General features: G+C 44.9%; 1 protein-coding gene across 3 annotated transcripts in view; it reads left to right on the top strand.

Moving 5' to 3' along the window:
- Window positions 1-12,081, top strand: part of LOC131236025 (disease resistance protein RPM1-like) — a 158,828-nt gene that overhangs the window by 34,912 nt on the left and 111,835 nt on the right. The window lies entirely within an intron of this gene.

Raw genomic sequence — 12,081 nt, 5'->3', positions numbered from 1 at the left:
CGTAAGAGGCAGTGAGGGATCTTAACTGTAAGGTGAGTGGAGGTAACATGATTCTCAAGCCTGACCTTGAAAAGGCGTATGATCGGATCAGCTGGGATTTCCTCAAGTAGGTTCTAGCCAAGTTTGGCTTCTCCTCCAAAGGGATTAGTCTAATAGAGACCTGTTGGGCCAATACCTGGTCCTCAGTTCTCATCAATGGGGAGGTGGTTGGTTTCTTTAGGTCCTCGAGAGTGATCCATTAGGGGGACCCATTATCCCCAACCCTGTTTTATTTTGGCGGCTGAAGCTTTTTCCAAAAACTTTAGAAGCCTCATTTTCAACAACGCATGTCAACCCTATAAGCTTAGCTGTGGAACCCCTATGATCTCCCACCTTCTCTTCACGGATGACACGTTATTATTTGTCAGTGACAGCCGGAATTCCCTCCACTCAGTCAAGAAGTTCCTTTCAAACTTCTAGCAAATGTCGGGCCAAAAGATCAATATGCAGAAGAGCTGTTTCTTGTGTGATAAAAACATGGCAGTAGGCAGAACTAGAGTTGTTGAGCGTATTTTAGGCTTCTCTAAGGCTCGCGCTAGCGTCCAATACCTCGGTGCTCCTCTTACAATGGGGAGAGTCAAGAAGGCGGATTTCCAGTTCATCATTGACAAGGTGGAGCGGCATATCAGTGGTTGGAATGCCAGGTTTATCTCTCAGGCGAGGAGGATGACTCTCATCAGGCATGTCCTTGGGAGCATGCCCATCCATATTTTGGTGGTCATGCATGTCCCGGGGCTCGTCATCTCAAAACTTGACCAAATGTTTGCCCGTTTCTTCTGGGGCGCGTCTGCAGGTAAAGACAAGCTCCATTGGATTTCCTAGTGGAGGATCACGTCCCCAACTGTAGAGGGCGGGCTAGGCATTCGAAGCCTTAAAGAAGTCACTGTTGTGCTACGCATGAAGATGGCCTGGGCAGTGAAATTTGGGGATTCAGGTGGCCCTTGGGTGAAGCTCATGCGGGCCAAACACCAGGCAGATATCACTAGCGAAGAAGGGCAATTCCCTTCAACAATACTTCGCTGTTATGGAAGAAAATCAGGCAGGTCCTACTACGTCTGTCTGAGGCTATCCAATGGGATGTAGGGGACGGCGAAATCAGTTTATGGGAGCATAATTGGACAGGTCTGGGCCCTCTGTGCTAGTTTGCAGTTACTTCTATCCCAGATAACCTGAGATCCCTAAAGGTGAACGAGTTCATTGGCCCTGCTAGACCATGTCCGCCCTCAGCAGTTCTAAACCTGCTCCTTGCGGCAATCACAGATTGCATCGTCAAAGGAGGCTTTGCCACTTTCGTTGAAAAGCCCTCCTGTTTCTGGCCAATGGATCCGTCTGGCAAGTTCACTATCAACTCAGCATGGAACCTTAGCCATCAGAGGCAGCCGTCCAAGAGGTGGTCCAACTGGATTTGGAAGAAGGACCTGCAGCCTAGAATCTCTCTATTCACATGGAAGTTGCTTCAGAACACGGTCCCTATGGACAGCAGAATCCAAGACAGAGGCATACCGCTGGTTTCCATATATAATTGTTGCGAGGAATGCCCTCCGGCCAGTCCTAGCTGTGAGTCCATCACGCATCTTTTTCTTGAGGAAAAGCAGGCATCCTCCATCTGGTAGCATTTTAGCGCAATGTCTGGCATTCCCTGCATCCTTCAGCGGTCCTTTGAACAGAGATTCCTACAATGGTGAAGCGCCGATGCTCCTGGTATGGCCTCTTCCCTCATGAGTTGTATCCTCTCTATGTTGATTGTGTGGGAGATTTAGTAGGCTAGAAACTCGCCTAGGTTTGACGGTATCCCCATGCAAACTGCCAAAATCATTGCTCGTATCAAAGGTTATATCCCTAGTAAGAACATCAGCCAGCCGTTGCGGGGCTCGCCTCTCGGGAAGTCCCGGGACGGTTTGGGGCCCTCTAGGGTTGCTGCCCATTGGGATGTCTGTGTTATTTGGAGGACGCTGGTTTTGGCCTGGGTCAAGCTGAACATGGACGGTTCGGCGAGACGGAACCCAGGCCTGTCAGGTGGCGGAGGGGTGTGCAGGAATGAGAATGGGAACCTGCTCTTTGCCTTCTTGATGGGGTATGGTGTGGGGTCCAACAATGAAGCAAAACTCCGTGCGATTCATGATGGCCTAGACATATGTCTGGAAAGAGGGTTCGTCAAGATCGAAGTGGTTTCAGACTCCAAGGTCATCATTGATCTTCTTGAGAGAAAGTTGAATGTCTCCTGGCGCTAGAAGCCGTAGGTCGTTAGGATCTGGAGGATGTCAAAGTTGGCCTTGGTCTCCTTCAGCCCCATCCTTTGGGAAGGCAATGGCCTAGCTGATGAGATGGCCCACCGAGGCAGTAACGATCAATCCTTCTCCCTCTATTTTCATGTGAAAGACCTGCCAAGGGAAGTGAGAGGCAGGGTTTTCCTAGACAAAATTGGATTGGGTAGCATTAGATCAGGCTAGCCAGATTTTCGGGTTTTGGCTGTGGTTCCCGTTTTGTAGGGCGGGTTGGAGCCTTTGTGGTCAGTTAATTTAGCATAGTTGGTTGTAGACCCCATGAGGGCAGATCCTCTTGTCCTTCAAGTTAATTCTGGAGGAGGAACACGATAGGCCCCGAAAGTCTTGTTCATATTTTTGGTTCAATGAAAGGCTAGTGGCATGAGTCCACTTTCTTTTATTAAGAAAAAAAAAAACCGGATGGATGGTCTAATCGATGGATGAAAACTGTTCTTGATGGTTAGATTAACACAGAATTGAGTTTATAGGCTGATATCGAGGTGTTTAGGTGTGATATTACATGTCTCAACGGCTGGATTTGGATTGTGGGTCGACTGTTTAGTGTCGATGTAATCATACATTGAGCCATAAGGGGTCATCTAAGGGTGGATCATGAGTAATCAAGCGTGGTGTAAGTTATAGGTTACGTGCGTTTTATCATGCATTCATGCTATGTTTGATTTTATTTATTTATTTTTTTTTTTGAAAAAAGTGGACTCATGCCACAAAAGTTTCATTGATCATGAAAAGTTATACAACCTTTCAAGCGGGTCCCGACAAAAAGATTCAGGACCTCACTCCCCATGTAGACACAAAAAGAAAAAAAAAACCTGTCTAGGGGCCAGAGCCAACATCCGACTCAAGCCACCACAAGCTCTATACAACGCGGCTTGAAAAAGAATCCCCGATCATGGAAACCTAATAGTCCCTATGCTAGCACTATCCAAGACAATGGCACCCCTCACTAACCTTGGGAGGTCCGACCAGGATCCGAAAATTCTATTTGGACAACCGTTACTGGCCAATCTTGCCAAGGCATCAACCACCGAATTCCCTTCGTGAAAGATGTGGTTGAAACTGAGATTGAGGCTTCTGCATAAATGTTGGATAACACCTAGCTTGTACCAGATATTCCAAGAGATGTTGGCCTGGGGCTCGCCAACCACATTAGCAATAATTTTGGAATCAATTTCAACTATTATGTTGGGAAGCCCCAGTTTGTGGCATATAGTTTGTTCACTCCCCAAGTATAGGGTTGTGATGTAGTAATAAACTCGGTAAGACCGAGGTCGAATCCACAGGGACTGATACCTGTACGTTATCTGAAACCAAGTAGAACTAGAACTAGACTAAGATGTGATCTAAACCGATTGTAATTTGAAGAATAATGATGAAAGATTAATCTAAACTAAGAAGAAATTTCAGAGAAGGGAAACTAGGGATTCAGAGGATCCACTTGTAGAGATCAGGGAGATCTTATGCCTGGATTAAAAATCAGGAAAATTAACTGAACTGCCGTTGATATAGTTTTCAAGAGATGAGAGGTATATAAATTAGAATGGATTCCATCACCAAACCATGCCCAGGAGACAAAGCAAACAACAGAATTAAACTAATTACCAACCGGTCAACATGTTTATGAAGGTTAAGAAGGGTTACCGACATCCAACCATGCCCAGGAGACGATGGTGAACAACAGGGCTTCCTGACGTCATAAACATCAAGAGGAAAAGAACATGCTCAAAGCCATCATAGACCCATTGTAATTTCAGTCACAATAGACCATTAACGACTAAAAACATTCCCTTAATAAAACTCAAATCAAAATCAATTCAGTCTAAACAGAAGGCACAAGTATAGACTCATTCCATCACGCTACAAGCTTCACCTCTTAGCCCTAGCTAAGAGGTTTAGCCACACATGAATGGGCTAGATCTCATAATAAAATAGAGAAAAAGAAAGAAGAAGAAAACAATTAAGAAAAAAAAAACCAAACTCTACTCCCTGTCTCTCTCTCTCTTGGCGTCTCCACCCAGCAACCAGCCTCCAAATTCCAACTGTCCCCCAATCTCTCAGCCGCTGCCCTTTTTATAGGGGATAAAAAAAAAAAGCCAGTTATGACTGGGAATTGGTGCGAATCTTTCTCTTCTGCAACACAACTACGTTTGTGTGGGTAATCGCAAACCACTTACGTTTGAACCAAGTATGAGACACTAGCCATCAGAAACTCTCAAAACGGACTTCTTGGACAGGGTTGTGGCCTCCCTGTGGACATTTTGGATGGTACAGATCATGATTTCGACCACGATCAAGATCACACAACGGCCGACAACGGCCGATTTTTTCGAACGCAGAATCAACGCTATTTCTGCGCTGGACTGATGGTGGGGCCCACGATCAGGTTTCTCCAGATAATCCACTCCGTTCATTATATTACCCTCGCAATTTCGGTCCAAAATGACTAATTTTGAATCTATTTCGGTGCGCCCCACATAGTTTTCATTCAGCCGTCCATTCTCCGTTTGGATCCTTCAAGGACACCAAATATCTGAGGAAATTCATATGTAGAACAGGGCACGGTCGGTTTGACCTCTTGAAACGAATGGTCGGTCCGGATTGATGGCTTGATCGAAGGTGGTGGCCCACAAAGCATCACAGTGGATGCCCTATTGCGAACAGCATCTTCGCTGTCAAGCGCTGTGATGGTCGGTGGACCTCACAAAGTCATTTTTGATGGAATCCACTCCGTCCGTTGGTCTCAGGACGAAAAATCGTACAGAAAAGAGTATTTTTGGAGTTACTTAGGTGTGGTCCACTGATCTTTTCTCACTGCCGTCCATCTTCCGTTTGGACAGTTGGATTGCAATCCTCACTGTCTTCTGAGTTTCTGACACCTAGGCGAGGGTAATTACCCCCCTTTTATCACCTTGGACGGTCCAGATTTTCAGCATATATGATGGATGGGTCCCACAGTCAAAAATCGGAGTCGGCCGTGTAAACGCTGTTCCGTTTTTGAAGAGGACGCGGGTCAGCGGTGGCTGACCCTTTGTAGGAATTCGGTGCACCACAGGAGTGCACCGTCTATGCACTCGCATGCTCCTTGTGGGGTCCATCATGATGTATATATGAAATCTGCTCCGTCCATCCATTCTGTCACATCATTTAGACCGTGGAGACCGAAGATGAAGCATATCCAAACAACACGTGGGCCCAGAAACCTGATTCCGAGGGATGATCTATCCATTAGGCCACTTCCACCAGGATACAACGGCCGAAATTCTACATGTACGGTTAATTTATGTTCTTCAGGCCGTGTATGAAATTTCGGGACAAACGGATGGTGAGAAACCTATGATCTTGCATTCTGGCTGACTTTCGGGCCACTTGAGCTTCAGTTTCTCGATTTTTTTGGATCTCGGCTGTGTAAAATCGTCGATCCCAATCCCCAGGAGTCCATCCCCTGCTTTTGTGACATCGGAGTGCCGAATCCACGCTTTTAATACCCAATTTCAGTTTAAGCTCCTGATTGCATCCTGCAACAAAACACAATTAAAACCGGGCGTTAAACAGTATCATACCCGTAAATCCAGGTAATAAATGGGGTCTAATATGTAATATTTGACCCTCAACATAGTTAAACCATCAAGCATGGCTTGGGCTTCCAAAACCGTGTTCGAGGAGCACCCGTAGCTTCAGTGGAAGGCAAAGATGATCTTGCCATAGTGGTCCCTACAAAATCCTCCACCACCACTCTCCCCCGGATTCCCCCTAGATGAGCCATCAACATTTAACTTCAGCCATCCAATCGGGGGTTTTGACCATCTGACAAAGATAGGTTTACTTAGGGGGGGGGGGGGGGGGGGGCAACTGTCGGGATCCGAAGGGATTGAAGGGCAATCAAGTCAATCAGGGAGTTCCTGTTTGGAACTTGAATTGAATAGCCGAACTCTCTCAGCCAGCGAGAGATGTTGGAGATAATGCAAGGGACGGACATAGAGCGACCATCAAAACAGGCAGAATTTCTGTTCATCCAAATTTCCCAAATGATGATGCAGGGGACGAGGCCAGATAGGAAGGATTTTCTGTATTTTTTGCTAGCTCTACAGTCCATTGAAGGAATCTCTGAGAAATGGACTGATTGGGCATTGAAGGAATGTCAAAGATGCGCTCAAAATGGCCCCAGATGTCACTCGCCACTCTGCCAAGGTTGAGTAGGTGGTCCGGACTTTCCACCACCCTGGAATCCTAGCCCGGCTAATCTCTCTGCCGCTGGACATCAATGGGGATAGGAGGTGCTAACCTGTAGCATTCACACACAAATGCCAGCGCAATACTAGCCTTTTGGATAGCCGCATCTACCAGTACCGCGCCTTGGAAGATCTTTCAGCTGAATATGCCCAATTTCGGGGGGAGAACAACATTCCAAATCCACTTAGGCCAATGGAGGATGGGCTGATGAGATCTAATACCATTCTAGGCAGATTTGAGGGAGAAGTTACCGGAGGCTGATAGGTCCCAGACCATTCTGTCTTTCCTGCTAGTGAAAGTGATAAGGGCAACTACAACAATCTGCATAGCAGAAGGAGAGATGACGCGATGGACCTCAGCCAGCATTCTGGCATCAGGCTGATTGAAAAAATCTTTAACAGAAATTTTCGGGAGGTCTAGAGGAATGGGTATTTCAGATGCACCCAGAAGCAGGCCTCTAACTGTCTAGTTCCTGGTCCAGAAATTGATTGATCCCTCTCCCACCAGCCACCTAGAATGCTGCAGCGTGAATGGGAGGAGTCTGTAAATATCCTTCCAGGTCGAGGAAGAAGCGGAGCCATTCAAACATTTGTTATCTAGCAGCTTCTGGAAATATTTTGCTGAGAAAAAATTAGCCTAAAGAGACGACCCCTAGAGCATCTGCCATCTAAGCTTGATTTTAAAAGCACGCATAACTTCCCCAAATCCTCTGATGCCGAGACCACCTTCATGGAGAGGGGTGCAGATTTTAGTCTGATTGACCCAACGCCTCTTGTTTCCGTGTTCTGAACTACCCCAGAAGAAGTTTGTAACTGCTCTATGAATTTTTTTTAATAGCCACTTTTGGGATGGAAATGGCGGAAAGCATGTGGATCGGGATGCTTGATAGGACCTGTTTGATTAGGACTAGTTTCGCTGCCAGGTTAAGCATCTTAGCCTTCCATCCTTCGATCTTGCTGGTGATCTTCTGGGTGAGCTAGTGGAGAAGCGGGCTTCGAATTCTGCCTTTGGTGAGAGGAATGCCAGGGTAGGACGATGGGAGGGCAACCTGCTTGAACCCCATGAGATTGCCCAATTTTTGGGACTTGCTTCTCGAAACTCTCGTTGGAAGGGTGAATGAGGTTTTGAAGACGTTAACCTTCTGGCTTGAAGCTGATTCATGGAGCTTGATAAATCAGAGCAATGACTGCACATTAGATAACCTGCAATTGAGAAAAAAATAGCATCGTCAGCAAAAAATAGGTGGGTGATCATGGGTCAGCTTCTGGGGAGCTTATATGGCTGGCATTTTCCTGAAGAGAACAAGTTGGAGAGGCCCCTGCTGAAAACTTCTGCTTCCAAGATGAAAATGGACGAGGAGTCACCCTGCCTGAGCCCTCTGGTAGATTCAAAGAAGCCAAAACTTCTACCATTGATAATGACAGAAAATCAAATGTTCATCTAGCAACGTTGGATACAACTAATCCAACGCCTATCAAAACCGAAATTCTGGAGGACCTGCGCAATAAATCCCCATTCTAGGCAGTCGTAGGCCTTTTCCATGTCAACCTTGGTAATTAAATTGCCTCCAAAAGCTTTCCTGTCAATCTCATGGACCATCTCCCTGGCAATAGCAATGTTCTCAACTATAGATCTCCCTATAACAAATGCAACCTGCTCTAGGGAAATCAAATCAAGAAGGATGAGGGCCAGCCTATTTGCCAAAATCTTGGAGAAGATCTTCATGACGCAGTTGCATAGGCTGATGGGGCAAAAATCTGTGATGAATTCCAATATGTTTTTCTTAGGAATGAGACAAATCTGGGTGCATTGAAGGCTCGGGGGTGTTTTGATTTAAACCGTAAAAGTACGGGGTGTTACATATGGTGAGGCTGATTTGCCTATTTAATTCACCATGACCCATCTGCCTCACATGTGGGACATGTGAACAGCTATCCAGACCACCCAAATTGTGGTTCGTGTAATAGTTGTATCATATCTCAAAAGTCATGCATGCTAATGAAGCAATCCTGACCACCCAATTGATGAATTTTAATTTGATAGTTAAAAGTAAAATAACGAGCAGTCCAAACTCAAAAGGGAAATGTAACAAGGTTATAACCATTATTGTCTCCACTGTAGTTTTCTAGGTTATGATTCATCTGTATTAGGGTAAGTGGTATGGTCGGTCAAGATTGTGTACCACTGTGATCTTGATACTGTTAAAGAAAATAGTAGAAGATTTTTTTATTTTATTTCTACTCCAGTGGATTTGGTGTTGAAATTGCCATCACAACGTTCATGGTGTCAGGTGTTGTACGGCCCACCATGATGTATATCTTTTATCCACATCATTCATCTATTTTTCTAGCTCAGTTTAGGGCATGAGCCAAAAATGAAGTAGATCCATCAAAAGCTCAAGTGAGCCACATGATTATAGGAAACAGTTGTGATTGAATGCCCACAGTTAAAGAAAAACTTTTTGGGGGGCCACGAAGTATTATGTGACATTGTCAACAGGTTGGATGGAAAATAAATATTATGGTGGGCCACAGGAAAGTTCAATGTTGGGTTTCACTGTCCCCGGTGTTTCTTGTGGTGTGGTCCACTTGTGGTTTGGATCTTCGTCTTCATTTTTATGCTCGTGCTCTAAAATGAGCTGAAAAAAAAAAAAAAAAAAAAAAAAGGATGGATGGCATAGATATAAAAACATACATCACAGTGGGCCCCGTAGCATTTGACAACATGGCTATCCGGGGTGGCAGGGTCACCACACAATCTGTCGTTCCAATAAATATTTACATGTTGCAGGTGCAGATCATGTGTCACATATAGCCCACCATAATGTTTGTTTGCCATCCAACCGATTGCCAAGGTCACATGGTCCTGAATGAAGGGAAAACACAAATATCCGCTTGATCCATGACTTTCATGGCCAACAAGAAGTTTTTAATCACGGGCACTAATCACCATAGTTTCCTGTGGTGTGGTCCACCTGATATTTGGATCTGTTTCTTTTCTGAGCCAATGCCATAAATGAGCTGGAAAAAGAGATGGATCATCAAGGTGGGCCGCAAGGTGGCTTGACCGAACTTGGTGTTACCTGGTCCTGACTGAATCCGCTCTCCAAAACAAAAGAAACTTTAAATAAAAGACAAGAAAAGAATGAGGGAAAAATAAAAAAGAGCAAGGCACAACATGGACAGCAGGCAATAAAGCTAACACCACAAACAAACCAGAAGTAGCTTTGTCCCACAAGCAAACGAGGGAAGGGAAAGAATACAAAATCAATTCGGCACTTTACAGGCAAAAAAAATGTAGAACACAACATTCCAATTAAAAGAAAGTGTATTTGTTACACCATAATCCTCGGGAATATCTGTTATAGGGGGAATTAATGTAAAACATCCTTGCTCTGTAGAGCCCGTGTGTACCATCCACTCCATCCATCGCATGTGCCTTATCATGTTCACCGTAGAGCCTATGAGTGGTTGCCTATGAGTGGTTATGTGATGGGCCCATCAGATCAATGGCCAAAATTATTCAGGGTCCCATATGTACGAAATGGAACAATCAGGGCTCTCCTGATAATGTCTGCACCCATGAGGAACAGATCATTCCTACTGAGAATAGATGCCAAGCCAAGAATCGCTAAAATTTGATATTCTTCGCTTGAGCACTCTTACTTCAAAAGTTATTTGGAAGATGAGAAACGCCCATTAACTTTCAAAGGAACAAAACTTGCGTGTGAGCCAGATTAAGGGAATCAGCTCTAACCCTAAGCTCCGTGGAGTCCACTCCAATACCGGCCAGCTAGCTGGTGTCAAAGCTCTGTGGGCCCCACCATCATGTATGTGTTTATCTACAGCTGTCCATCCATTTTTCCAGCTCATTTTAGGACATGATACCAAAAATGAGGCTGATCTATATCTCAGGTGGACCACACCACAGGAAACAGTGGCCATTGAACTCCCACTGTTAAAAACTTCCTGGAGCCCACTAATGTTTATTTGTTATACAACCTGTCGATTATGTCATATAACCCCAGACGCAGACAAAACACAAATACCAGCTTGATAAAAAATTTCTATGGCCTCCATGAAGTTTTCAACTATAAAAGTTCAATCTCCACTATTTCCTGTTGTGTGGTCCACTTGAGCTTTGGATCTGGCTCATTTTTATGCTTATGCCCTAAAATGAGCTGACAATTTCAACAGATGGCATGGATAAAAACATAAATGATGCTGGGGCCCACAGAGCTTTGGCATCAGCTAGCTGGCTGGTTATTGAAACTCGTTGGTTCTATTCACTATGTTCATCTGTTTTGCCAACTCATTTTAGGACATGAAGCTAATCATGAGAAAAACCCAAAATTGAAGTGGCCCACACTATAGGAAACAATGGAGATGGGAAAGCTCCACAGTCAAAACCTTCCTAATGCCCACCATAATCTGAGCATGCCATCCAACCCTCTCAGGAGGTTACTGACACCAAGATGGAGGGAAAACACAAATAGTAGCCTGATCCAAAACCTATGTGACCCTAGATAACTTCTCAACACCGGGCGCTTCCATCTCTACTTTTTCTCTTAAAACGAGTTGGCAAAAAAGATGAACGGAGTGGATATAACAGAACCATCATGATAGGTCCCACAGAGCTAACGGTTACAGGGGATTCACCTAACCTAGGTTTCAGGCAAGTGGGCTTCCTTTCAAAGTGCAGTCACCTCACACTTTGCAACGAGGAACACGTGTACAAAGATCAAAGATGATCATCAGCTGATTGCCGCTCTCTACATACCATGTCTAGGAAATCAGGCTGGCCCGATCATGAAGTAGGCCAGACGTGTGCATATATTTTGAATATTGGTGAATTGTTCTCAACTGTTCATCTTGGCCCACCTAATTATCACTTTGGCCTGCTTTCACATGTCTACCTCTTTTCGACCTGTGATACGAGTGCAATTTCAAAATAGACTCGGCACTATTCTTGCTAGACAAGATAGAAGGAAGCCCTGTGAAGAAGAAAAGTACAGCATTCCCGCCTTTAAAATCATCCTTTCTGTCGACCCATTTTGTCATTCCTCCCCTCCCTTCTTCTGAGATTTTTAGTGCCGTGAAATTCTCATCAGAAAGACGGAAAGCTGAGAGTTCTCCCATTGTCAAAAGGAAGCATCCTCTAGCCTTCATTAATATCAGTATTTTCCGGTATGGTTTTCTCATCTACCCATTGAGTTCGTTTTGATTATATATGCAATCAGGCTCACCATCATTTGTCATCCCATGAGGCCCACATTGTCAGATGATCTACGCCGTTCATATCTAGATGTCGCTGTACTTGGCCCATATATCTATTTTGTGATGTGGGCGCAACTGGGTGATGCATGGTGGACGACCCTGTGTCTTTTATCACGATATCCTAATTATTTCCCGTAGTAATGCTCTAATGTGTGAATACCACATGTCTACTAAGCTCACACGTATCTATCAGATATCCCATCTACCCAGCACCACATGTGTCACATGTGCCGGTGTGGGATGCTAGTGCAATA

The sequence above is a fragment of the Magnolia sinica genome, unplaced genomic scaffold (assembly GCF_029962835.1).
Source record: "Magnolia sinica isolate HGM2019 unplaced genomic scaffold, MsV1 ctg129, whole genome shotgun sequence".
Classification (NCBI taxonomy): domain Eukaryota; kingdom Viridiplantae; phylum Streptophyta; class Magnoliopsida; order Magnoliales; family Magnoliaceae; genus Magnolia; species Magnolia sinica.
This window is presented reverse-complemented; position numbering and strand designations above follow the sequence as displayed.